At 34.6% G+C, this 9,080-nt stretch overlaps 1 long non-coding RNA gene across 1 annotated transcript in view; it reads left to right on the plus strand.

Moving 5' to 3' along the window:
• The window catches only part of LOC123333578, a 100,463-nt gene extending 91,975 nt beyond the window's left edge, over positions 1–8,488 (plus strand). Inside the window, exon 3 of the long non-coding RNA XR_006550956.1 lies at positions 7,403–8,488. This is a non-coding gene — a long non-coding RNA (uncharacterized LOC123333578). The remainder of the gene's footprint in view (positions 1–7,402) is intronic.
• The last annotated feature ends 592 nt before the right edge of the window (positions 8,489–9,080 follow it).

Raw genomic sequence — 9,080 nt, forward strand, 5'->3', positions numbered from 1 at the left:
TAATAGAATTCATCAATGAATCCAATTGTTTTTTGTGCTCTCTGTTTTGTAAGGTTGTTAATTACTGATTCATTTTAAATGATTTAGGCCTAATTCAACACATCTACATATTCTTGGGTGTGTTATGGCAGATTGTCTTTCTAGGAATTAGTCCATTTCATCCATATTATCAATTATGTGGGCATAGTTATTTCATTTATTTATTATCCTTTTCATTTCCATGGTATCTGCAGTAAATTTCCTTCTTTCACTTTTGATATTATCAATAGCAATTTGTGTCTGCTTTCTTTTTTTCTTTGTTATCCCAGTTAAAAGCTAAGTTGCTTCACTTGTGCCTGACTCTCTGCAACCCTATGGGCAGTAGCCTGCCAGGCCCCTCTGTCCATGGGATTTTCTAAGCAAAAATACCGAAATGGGTTGCCATTTCCCTCTCCAGGTTAAAAGATTATTAATTTTATCAGTTTTTTTCAAAGTATCACCTTTTTGTTCTGATGATTTTCTGTACTGATTTTTTGTTTTCCACTTATGCTTATTTTGAATTTATTTGTTTTTTTAAATTTTATTTTATTTTTTAACTTTACAATATTGTATTGGTTTTGCCATATATCAACATGAATCCACCACAGGTATACACATGTTCTCCATCCTGAACCCTCCTCCCTTCCCATTTAATTTGCTGTTATTTTGCCATTTTTTTATGGTGGAAAATTCTTCTATTGTTGGAATTTAGATCTTTCATCTTTTATACTATGTACATTTAATGCTATAAAAGTTCCTCTAGCACTTCTTTTGCTGTATTACTCAAATTCTGATAAATTGCTTTTACTTTTTCATTCAAAAGTATATTTTTTTAAATTTTTCTTGAAATTTTATTTGACCTGTGTGTTATTTGGAAGTGTGTTGTTTAATCTCCTTGTATTTGAGACTTTCCCAGTTATCTTCATATAACTATTTATTTTTGGTTTAATTTCTTGTAGTTTGAGAGCAGACATTGCATTACTCTATTCTTTTAAATTTGCTGTGGTCTATGGCTCACAGTGTGGTCTATCTTTGTGAATGTCTCATGTGTGCTTGAGAAAAATGTGCGTTTTGCTATAGTTGGATGAAGTGCTTTCTAGATATCAATTTTATCCATTTAATTGAGAGTGTTGGTATTTTTTTTTTAATTTGCAATTGCCCTATAGTTGCTTTACAATGTTGTGTTAGTTTTTGCTGTACAACAAAGTGAGTCAGCTGTATGTATACATATATCCCCTCTTTTTTTGGATTTCCATCCCGTTCAGGTCACCACAGGGTATTGAATATAATTCCCTATGCTATACAATAGGTTCTCACTAGTTATCTATTTTAAGGCAATGGCACCCCACTCCAGTACTCTTGCCTGGAGAATCCCATGGACGGAGGAGCCTGGTGGGCTGCAGTCCATGGGGTCACTGAGGGTCGGACACAACTGAGCAACTTCACGTTCACTTTTCACTTTCATGCATTGGAGAAAGAAACGGCAACCCACTCCAGTGTTCTTGCCTGGAGAATCCCAGGGATGGGGGAGCCTGGTGGGCTGCCCTCTGTGGGGTTGCACAGAGTCGGACACAACTGAGGCGACTAAGCAGCAGCAGCATCAACAGTGTATATATAGTGTTTGGTGATTTCAGCTGTATCTTACTGATTTTCTGGCTGCTAGATCTGTGCATCTGGCAGAGGGGTGTTAAAGTTTCTAACTATGATGGTGGGTTCATCTGTTTCTCTGTAACTCCTACCAGGTTTTCACTCACATTGTTTGATACTCTGTTGTTAGGCATATGCATGTTAAGAATTGTCATGTCTTAAAAATTAATCCCTTTATCATTATGTAAGTCCTGTGTCTCTAACTTTCCTTGGTGTCGATTCTGTCTGAAATTAGTATAACTACTCTTGCTTTCTCTTTATTTGTGTTGTCGCTCAGTCGTGTCAGACTCTGACCCCATGGACTGCATTACGCCAGGCTTCCCTGCCCTTCACCACCTCCCAGAGTTTGCTCAAACTCATGTCCATTCAGTCAGTGTTGCCATGCAACCATCTCATCCTTTGTCATCACTTCTCCTTCTGCCTTCAATCTTTCCCAGCATCAGGATCTTTTCTAATGAGTGGCTCTTCACAGCAGATGATCAGTGTATTGGGCTTCAGTATCAGTCCTTCCAATAAATATTCAGAATTGATTTCCTTTAGGATTGACTGGTTTGATCTCCTTTCATTTGTGTTAGTATGGTATATTTTCTCCATCCATTTGCTCTTAATCTATATATATCTGTATTTAAAGTGAGTTTCCTATAGATGACATATGGTTGAGTCATGGTTTTTGATCCGTTGTGGCAATATCTGTCTTAACTGGTACAGTTAGGCCATTGACATTCAAAGTGATTATTAATAGAGCTGGACTAGTACCTACTGTATTAGTTCCTGTTTTCCCTTTGTTCCCTTGTTCTTTGTTACTGCTCTTGTCTGTCACTCCTTTTGGGCCTTTTGTGATTTTATATGATTCCATTTCTCTCCTAGGGCTTCCCTGATAGCTCAGTTGGTAAAGAACCTGCCTGCAATTAAACCATAACTGTCTCTCCTTAGTCACCTGTATTTTTGAGCATGTAATATGATTCTATTTTCTCTTTTTAGTATTTCAGTTATATTTCTTTTTTCACTTTCTTAGTGGTTGTTTTAGAGTTTTCAGTATACATTTATGACGTCTTAATCTACTTTCAACTAGGACTGTACAACTTCCCAGGTAATGTGCACATCTTTTGAGACTAACCCTAATTTCCTTTCATTCCTTATACCATTGATGTCATCATTTCACTTATAATAAGGATAAATTACCATATATATGACATATACATAAGCATACATAGTTGAATATCATATTGCTGTTTTTATTTTCAACAGACTGTTATCTATTAAATCAATTAAAAATAAGAAAAATGAAAGTCTTTTTTTTTTTTAATTTTATCTTCATATATATTCCTCTTTCATGCTCTTCCTGTATGTAGATCCGGGGTTATAACTTATTTTCCTTCTTTCTTTTGAACTTATTTTAACTTTTCTCTCAAGGCAAGTCCACTAGGAACAAATTCTTTCAATTTTTGTTGGTCAGAGAAAGTCTATTTTTCCTTCACCTTTGAAAGATAATTGCCTAGCGTACAGAATCTAATTTGGTGGTGGTTGTCTACCAACACCGTAAATATTTCTGTTTATTCTCTTCTTGTTTTCATGTTTTCCAAAGAGAAGTTGTATGTTATTCTTTGTTCTTCTCTAGGGAAAATGCATTTTTCCTCTACCTTGTTTTAGAAGATTTTTGTTTATTTTTGATTTTGTATAATTTGAAAAATATGTGCTGTGCTGAGGTGTAATTTATTTTATTATTTTTTTTAATTTATCCTTCTTAGTATTCTCTTGTTACTGAATTGAGCCTAATGGACCTTATTCTCAGGTCTAGCCCAGCCTCTGAGTGGGAAAGTTCTTTTTTCATTCTAGTTTGAGGAGGTAAATAACAAAACCAAAACTGAGATCGATACAGCACAAACTTTATTCAGTGGTCAAAGAATGGAGAAGTAGAAACTAAGTTCACAGATAAACTTCTCCCACCTGGAGAGAGAAATTTAATTACAAAGAGTAGAGAAAAAGGGTGGAAGAGTAAGAGTGAAGCTAATGATGGGGAGACATGATAATTAGTCTGTGGGGAAGGGGCAGGGCTTTTTCTAGGGACAGGGTGTCCCTCAATTTTTGCCTTTTTGTGATACTTAAGTGTCTGGTCCTGGCTACTGGTATGTGTGTCATTTAATATGCAAATATAGTAGCACCGTGTATAAAGAGACTCAGGATCTGTTGCAGGTCTGATTTGTTGCCACCTTGGTCTCAGCTGGTCCTATATGGTGTGGGCTTTTTGTAGATACCTTTCTTGTCTGTGTACCCCTTACTTAAATATTTATGTTAAACTCTGGAGAAGGGTGGGAGTTAGAGGTTTTAAACAAATAATTGGAGAAGTTCTGGCAACACTGTGAGCTTCTTGGATCTTTGGTCTTGTGTCAGATATTAATTTGGAGAAATTATCAATTTTTGTTTCAAATATTTCTTCTGTTTTTCTTTTTGTTCTCCCTTTTTCTTCTCTTCCTGGAGTTTACATGCATATCTGTTGTAGTTGTCCCACAATCCTTGGAGTCTCTCGTCAGTTTTGTCAGTCATTGTTCTCTTTGCTGTTCGGTTTCTGAGGATTCTAGTGATACATTCTCAAGCTCAGAGAGTCTATCCTTACCCATGCACAGTCACCGAACGAGCCCATCATAGACAGTCTTTATTTCTGTTCCCCTCTTTTTTTCTATCTCTGTCATTTATTTTGGGTCTGTTCTTATAATTTCCATTCCCCTGCTTATATTTTTATCTGTTTTTGCATGCATCTGCTCTATCCATTAGAGTGTTTAGCATATTAATTGTATTCCTTTCCAATTCATGGTCTAATCATATCAGTACCCCTGCCATGCCTGGTTCTGATGCTTGCTCTGTCTCTTTAATTTAATTTAATTTTTTTTTTTTTTTTGCCTTTTAGTATGTATTGTATTTTTTTCATTATAGCCAGATGTGATGTACTGGTCAAAAGAAACTTCTGTAAATAGACCTTTAGTAAAGTGGTAATGAGGTATGAAGGAGAGAAAGCATCCTGTAGTCCTATGATTGTCTTTGTTGTTTAGTTAGTAAGTCGTGTCCAATTCTTTGTGACCCCATGGACTATAGCCTGCAAGGCTGCTTGATCCATGGGATTTCCCAGGCAAGAATACTGGACTGGGTTGCCATTTCCTTCTCTGGGGGGGGGGTCTTCCCCACCCAGGGAATGAACCTATGTCTCTAGTATTGGCAGGTGGATTGTTTACTGCTGAACCACTGGGAAAGACCCTCCAAATCAGTTTAGCTCTGATCAAACCCCCAGAGGATTAGGCTCTGGTTAACTAGTTTCTCCTGCAAACAGGCCTTATTAACCAGACAGAATGTTCTGGCATCTCTCAAAATGGTTCCTTTCCTCAGCTTCATGACAGAAACTGGAAAGGATTTTTCTCTGATATTTATAATGAGAACCTGGCTAAGCTCCTAGAGGTAAATTTCACCATCTTGTGCAGTTTGTAGCTCTGAGACTTGTCTGCAGTCAGCCTCCAGCAATTCACCAATTACAGTACAGATTTTCCTATGTTGGCTCTGGTTCCTGCAGTGGTTCATCTCCTTAGATTCTGCTCTAGTAAGACGTGCCTGCCTCTGTTCATTTGCCTGTCTGTCTCTCCTGTCCTGAAGGTAGTAGTTTTTCCTGTGTTTGTCTTTTTATCCAAGAAGAGTTGTTGATTTCCAGTCTGTTCAGTATTTTACCTGTTAGGGTAGTGTGATGACTTCCAAGCTATTTATAGCAGAACTAGAAACTGAAAGTCCATCTGTTGTTAATGAAAAAGAAAAAAAAAAAATCTGCAACAACTGAAAAGTTAATTCCATTAACGGTGTACTTCAAATGAGTTTGGGGAAAAGTAAGTATTTTTCTTAATTTATCATAGAAAACTGTCTGTAACAACAAAAAAAAAAGCTTTTATTTCTTACATTGGAAACTAAAAAGACATATGAACATTGACATAAAAATAGATATGGTATTTCAAACAAGTTTACAAGAATAATAATAAATGAGAATTTACTTTCAGTAGAACAAATTATAAAATTTTCTGTAAACTTCTAAGTCAAGCATAGCCAAAGTGGAATAGGGAAAATGCATTGGGGATAATATTTTTTGAAGCTTATTATCCTGTTGGATTATAAACCAGACCCTCTTTAGCTAATTAAAAAAATAATAATTTAATATTCAAAACACCTTGAGAGTGCATGCTTTTATTTGAATTATAGGCTATGTAACAAAGGCATGATAAATTCACAGTTTATTAATATAATGTGATACAGCATCTTATCCCAGATGATCTGATTTGAAGAGGGAAACTTTCAAAATATAAACATATTTATGAGACATGCTCCTAATAATTACTTTGCAAAACAAATATTTGTAAGTATTATTTCAGAAGATGTTAAGCCTGAATAGAGGCAGGTAGCTAGCAGTATTTCTATCTCTGTATGCAAAATGAAATATATCTTTGACATCATTGACAAATATATGCTTGAGATCCAAGAATTAATTAATATTTGTTGACTTTTTTGTCCTCTAGCAAGGCTTTAATTTTCTATTCTATTATTTTGTTTTCTCGAAGTGGTGTATGTATGCACTGTTAGTTCCAAATCCTAGAGCAGATATAAGAGTAGACCAAAATTTCCTTCTGTTTTAATATTTAATCCAGTGGACTAATGTTTGAATTTTTTAACAGTATATCACGTGCAAGCATGTCCAACTCTTTGTAACCCACGAGCTGTAGCCACCAGGCTCCACTGTCCATGGGGATTCTCCAGGCAAGAATATTGGAGTGGGTGGCCATGTTTTCCTCCAAGGGATCTTCCCAACCCAGGGATCGAACCCAGGTCTCCCACATTGCAGGCACATTCTTTATTTTATGAGCCACTAGGGAAGCCCAAGAATACTGGAGTGGGTAGTCTATCCCTTCACCATGGGAACTTCCCAACCCAGGATTCAAACTGGGGTCTCCTGTATTGCAGGCAGATTCTTTACCAGCTAAGCCACCCAGGAAGCCCCAACAGTATATCATAAACCATACATGCCTCTCAGTTCAGTGTTTCTGACTAATGCTTACATGAAAGCATTTATATTTTGTCTCATTGTATTAATGACATATTAATATTAACTATATATGGACAAAAACTCTAAAATTGTATTCTAAATTCTGTTGATAACAACTGATAATTGTATGGAGCTATTTGAGAAACTAATTGTGTATCCTCAAAGGTTTGTCTGTCTTGGATGTTGTTGACTTTAAGAAAAGCATCACAGTATCATACTCTTGTATCAGAATGTATCTCCACCTTGCCTCCTATATTTAATCCATACTTCTGTCTGTGTATAGTGAGTATCACAAGACTCAAATGTGCTGAATAAACTTGTGGAGAAGGGAAAAATTAAGAGAGAAATGTAATAAATACACAAAGCACTTGTTAAGAGCATATTGATACTAGAGAAAGCACCGTAGACTGCTTTTTGGATATGCGTGTGTCTGTTTGCCTCTTTGCTATTTGAGTTGTATTTTGGGGAAACAGATTGGAGATTTGGTGTCAGTGTTAAAATTACCTAATTTACAGAAAGTATCCTAATTAGTATTTTTATATATAAATCTGAATTTTCAGGAGCAGTTTGCTGGTGTTCATCAGGAAATGCCTGCTATGTTAGTTTTAGAATCCCAGTGGGCCAGTATCTTTCTTTTTGGTTTATACATATTCCTCTCATTTTTTTCAGACTAATTCATGAAAAAAATACTGTTGTTCTCTAACATCCTGTGAAATCAAATTGGTAAGTGGATAATTTGGCAAATTTATTATTTTCAAAGTGGCAAATATTTTCATATTTTTGGACCTATAGTCTATCAAATTGTCAGTGTTTACCAAAATGACTCATGCATCCCTTCATTTTTATCTATACATGGATAGCAAAATAGTGTTTTACTTTATCATGATAAGGATAACAAGAATTAAAAGGACCTCAAAACTGATACATAAAGATATTAAATTTAATATTTGTAAGGGAATGACCTTCAAAGTCTTGGAGTCTTGTATTGTTATGTGTGTATATTTGTGTGTGGGATTTAGTATGGTATGGACATTATAGTATAATCAGTATTCTAGAGGATGACTTAGATTTTCTTAAAAAGCAAAAAATATTAATGAATGCATTGTCTTGAAATGACTATAAGTCTTTTCATGGGACTGAAATAGGCTGAAATATAGTCAGCTATATTTTTTTAAAATTCATTGAAAAAATTCTCTATGTTGACTTTGACAAACATTTTCTGTATAATATTAAGAAAGTTTTCTATTACTAGTAGGAAAAGTATGCAGAAATGTGTTAAGGAAAAATATATATGTTGTTGCAAACAAATGCACACACGTATAGGTTTGCAGCGCTAAATGTAATTTCTGGTTTGGAAGTTTGTTGTGTTATATTTTGGTTTTATGAATTCTCATCACACTTGAGACTCAGTTCTGACTTCACATTTGTGTAATGTATGTGGACTGTTTAAACTATTAGCTTTTTTTTCTCACAACTTGTGATTATGGTACTTGAGAATAAAAAGCAACACAGTCATCTTATTTTTTTCTGTTAGTATTGTAATTGAAAGAGTTTCAGTGTAAATGTATTATCATTTTGAGATAAAGTATTTCATTATTTTTATTAGGGCATTTTAAAAGTTTTTTATATTATCTGCTATAATTCTTAATTTAATATCTGATGATATTTCTTTATTTTGCATGCTTTGTGATTTTTATTTGGTTCAAATATTGTCAAGGTGACAAAAATCAAAAAAGAAATGAAAAGAATTATTTGAAAGTTATTTAGATCAAAAGTTTAAAGAAGACGCCAAAGTCCAAAACTGCAATTAAAAATAAAAGTAATTTAGACTCACCAGGTACCAAATAGAACAAGCCAACACCACAATAAAATTTTATGTAAAGGGAAGGAAATGCATGTGGATGTTTTACATAACTGTACATGAGTTTGACATGTTGTCAATGAAAAAAGAAAAATGAGATAATATGTAGAAGAATGAAATTATGCAAAATATTAAATGGTTAATGTGTTGACATATTTAAGTGTTTTGACCACTGTTTTATTCCCTAATTCTGAAACTAGTGTTATGCCTTCTCAATTACTGACTTTTTATAATAACTCCTTTTGTAAAATACATCAATATTGTAAAAGTATTGAAAATCTTGCTCTTGTGTAAGTTCCTAACCAAGTGGTGTCGTGTAAGATGATACATGGTAGACTTTGGAAGCATTCTACCCCTTCTCTAGTTCCTGCTGCTAATTTCAGGTATTCATTTAAGCCTTCCTTGACTGTTTATTATGAAATACTGAAACATAGTAAAGGAAAAAAATTAGCCAAAGTTATCTTGAATGTACTCTGGGTAAAAGAA

Source organism: Bubalus bubalis, chromosome 5 (genome assembly GCF_019923935.1).
Source record: "Bubalus bubalis isolate 160015118507 breed Murrah chromosome 5, NDDB_SH_1, whole genome shotgun sequence".
NCBI classification, from domain to species: domain Eukaryota; kingdom Metazoa; phylum Chordata; class Mammalia; order Artiodactyla; family Bovidae; genus Bubalus; species Bubalus bubalis.